This window comes from Lepidothrix coronata, unplaced genomic scaffold, assembly GCF_001604755.1.
Source record: "Lepidothrix coronata isolate B3197 unplaced genomic scaffold, Lepidothrix_coronata-1.0 Scaffold34, whole genome shotgun sequence".
NCBI lineage: Eukaryota > Metazoa > Chordata > Aves > Passeriformes > Pipridae > Lepidothrix > Lepidothrix coronata.
The window spans coordinates 1,659,779-1,663,523 of NW_016690214.1; the positions used below are offsets into that span (position 1 = coordinate 1,659,779).

At 42.3% G+C, this 3,745-nt stretch overlaps 1 protein-coding gene across 2 annotated transcripts in view; it reads right to left on the reverse strand.

Annotated features, from left to right (window-relative positions):
• The window catches only part of KCNJ16 (potassium voltage-gated channel subfamily J member 16), a 37,140-nt gene extending 33,675 nt beyond the window's left edge, over nt 1–3,465 (reverse strand). Inside the window, exon 1 of one of the 2 annotated variants that reach the window (XM_017812109.1) lies at nt 3,397–3,465. The gene's annotated coding sequence lies outside the window, so the exon portion shown is untranslated. The remainder of the gene's footprint in view (nt 1–3,396) is intronic. The other variant, XM_017812108.1, reaches the window with a different exon arrangement.
• Nucleotides 3,466–3,745: the final 280 nt, after the last annotated feature.

Below are 3,745 nucleotides of genomic sequence, written 5' to 3' on the forward strand. Positions count from 1 at the left end.
AATAAAAGACAAGGTGAAAGTGTCTGAATTTTGAAAGTGTGCCCAAGGCCCCAACTAGCAAATCCTCCTCTGAATGCTCTTACTGAGCCCTTTCATCAGCACTGAAAGAATACAGAGAGAAAAGGCATTTTTCTTTTCTTTGAGGTAACAGAAAAGATTATCTAAAAAGTATTTTTCAGTAAAATATTAGTTTTTCTTTCTCCTCTTCTCAAAAAAATGCTTCTGTTCATAGGATTATGTCAAAGAAAACTCAGCAGCCTGATCTCCCTGCCCTTCCCTAACACCCGTTAATTTTCCTGCTTTCCACCACCCCAGAGTTTTCATCCTTGGACTCAAGGGATGGCACTTACTACACGATTCCCAAACAGCTCTTTTTGCAGAGCTCAGAGATCCTGAGCAGCTCTGATAGCACAGCAGGGACAGAATTACCAGCAGAGGGGGAGAGTCAGAGAGACACTGGGATTCCATGGAACATCCTCTGAACTCACTGGAAAGATTCTCACTGACCATGTCAACAAAAAGAAGGGAAAACCTTCTACTAGAGATGTTGGTGAGATGTTTTCTCCAATTCATGTTTTCTAGGTCCTGTCCCTGATGACAGTTTTCTTTGCTGTTTATAGTCAAGAGTTTATCACTTTTTTCTGGGCAATAAAAGAACCCTCAAGAATCATGATTGAGATGGAAAAACCTCCTCCTGGAGCAGAAGGAAGAGGCAGTGAGCAGCTTTGAGCAGAGGCTGCCTTATGCCAGCCCCTCATGCCCCTGGTAAATCTGCATTGGATCGTGCTCTCTAAGTCCTTAAGCACATTGTAAAAATGGGGCAAATCCTCTTTTGGAATTTACTGACTTAAAAAAAGAAAAAGCAACGTAATTCCATTTATTTTAACATCATTAGATTCTGAAAAAGAAAGCCTGATCATATCATGGGACAGTGCAATTGTTATTTCTGTGATCACCAGGGCATTTTGACACTTGGTGCCACACATTACTGGGAGCCAACGGAGTCTTTTGCTCTGGAGTTTTACAGGAGATGAGAAGTTGGAGTGAGGCATAAAAAGCAGTTACTCATTAGCACTTTTTTTCCCCCAAGAAAGTCTAATCTATTTATTGTCATGACAGTGGCACCAAGCCTGGATGAGGCCACAGGGCTGGAAAATGAGGCTTTTCTGCTCTCTGAAGCACCATAAGGTGAAATCCAATGTATCCTATCCTTTATTATCACCAGAGTGGTTTTGGAAATGGCTTCTAGAATTGCACTAGAAAAAAACCCCAAAACTCAACAAACAAACAAAAAAACCCCTCAAATACCCTGCCCAAAAAAATTCCCAGCTAAAACACAAGCAACCAATGAACCAAAACCCCTCCAGGGCTCCAGATCCTGTTGAACCTGAATTCTTGCTGCTGGCTGTCACACCAACAGAGCCAGAAGTTAACTCAGACACAGGGAGCTTGTCTGCTTTTGAGACAGGGAATATAGCATTGAGCCCCTTCTCCTTTCCCACCTTCTCCTCTGGAAGATCCCTCTGGGAAGTTCCTTTTCCACTTCTTTCTTTAACTGCTTCAATTCTGAAGCTGAGTTGAGGCAGCTTGACCGGATTAGCCAGCAGAGAGCAATGAACATCTCCCCTGGTTCCTTTTTTTTTTTTTTTTCTCTTTCACCAACAGGAAGGTTTCACCAGCTCTCAGGAGTGTCCTCTCCTGACAATTCCAGTTCTCACTGCTCCAGTGGCTCCTTGGCTCCCTGACAAGTTCTTCCAAGCTCTCCTTCCCCTTTTGATGCCATGGTCTGCACTTGCACTTCGTAGCACCCAGAACAAGGCAGGCAAATGTGTTTAAAGCCCAATATATGCTTTGCAGAATTGCCAGATTGGGAAAAAAAAGTGCTCAGGAAATGGAGAAATCTGTGGACTTTTAACAAGCATTAAATTCCTGATAAAAAAAGGTGGCAAATTCCTCCTCTGCTGACCCAGGTCACCTTTGGGCAGGCACAAGGTTCTTTATCCACTTGCCAATTCTCCCATTCTTTTAGAGAACAGGTTTGTGTTTTGATCTGTTTTCTTTGCTTGTTTATCTCTTAATCTTTGAGTAAATTGCAACATCTGCCTTTGGCCATTGTAGAAACAGGTTCAAAGCTTCCCAACCGACTTCCCACCTATTTCCTTACCAAGATTTCCAACTCTTGAAATCCTGCAGCTCCTCAGTTATTTTTTCTGTGTTATGATTTAGATTTTTGTGGTGACTTGGGCCTGTGTTGACATTCCTCCAATACATCCTAATTTATTCCACCAATATTTGAATATCAGAGTCTGTCTCCCAAGGCACCACAGAGGCAGAAGTACAGAGAGAAGGATGCTTTTAAAAAATGCATCAGGGCTGAGATGTTTTTTGCTTAGGTGGAGATCAGACCTGTCCTAAAATATTTACTCCTGGAGTAAAATGGATTTCTGAGCAGCTGGAAACAGGAACAATTTGGTTCTTCTTTTACCAAAGTTTGTAAAACCCATTTCTATTAAAATGTCACTGTTTCCAAAAATATGCAACATTTAGTTAATTTGTAGTTACAATGAACAGCTACTTTTTGGAAGTCTTTTAAATTCTTGTTTTAACCTCCACTCTTAGTCTTCACTCAAGTTTCCTTTGGTGAACTACTTTGCCTGAAGTCCAGTTACATTATTTTCCATGTAAATTTATATCACAGCAAATGAAAAAAAGAGCAAGTGAATCCTTCTCTCTGTAAATAAAGCCACCACATAGCACACACACATATATAACAGTATTTTAAAACAAATATTCACACAGTATTGACACAGTAACCAGAACAACTCAGATAAGTGTCCCTGTCCCTTCTGTACTCTGCTGGTGGCACCTGCCTCACCAAGAAGTTTTCTTCTAGAATTCACTTTACCCAAGAGCAGGTTAAAAAAACCCAAAGGTGCAGGAAGAATGAAAACCAAAATAGTACAGTTGGTTTGTGTGAGCTCAGAGAAAGGACTGGTGCAAACCCAGATCTTCCCGTGGTGAAGATGACAGGAGAAGATGACACAGATCTTTACAAATTTGAGCAGTACAGGAAAACCATTAGGAAGGGGGAAATAGATGCAAAGACAAGGCTATTGCTGTGGAGAAAAAGGTGGTGGAAAGCAGAGTGTGTGTTCTGCTGAGTATGTGAATGACCAAATAAACTCCCCGTGCACTCTGGCACTGGGGATAAAAACACTCCTTCAGTTTGAGTCCAGTGAGGACGAAATCAGCTGGATGTACCTAGTGATTTAATTTAAAAAAAACCACAATCAAAGGTAGGTTGCTGTGGGCAGGTTGTTGTGCCCTGACAGAACACAGGAATGAGCCCCTGCTCTCCCCTGCACAGGTATGGAAAGGACACAAAAGGTACTTTACCTCTCTTGTGCCGCCACAGGGAAGTTCTCTCAAGGGTCCTTTGTCTCCAGCAGCTGTGCAACTGTAACGAAAAACAGGGGCTGGGTTAATAATCAAGAAAGGAACAAGCTGTAAACTCCAAAGGCTCAAGTTAAACATTTACTCCAGTTTGTTCTTGTGAGCAAACTCCGAGGGGCTGCTCAGCAAACTGCTGGAATCTCGAGAAACAGGGAAATGAGTGGAATGCTCCCCAGTCCCTTCCTTGTCTCCCCTCAGCACAAACCTGGAGTCCCCTGTGCACATCCAGGTTAGGATTGAAAACACGGGAAGCAGGAAATTCTCCCAGGTAATAAAAGCCCTTCATCATTCA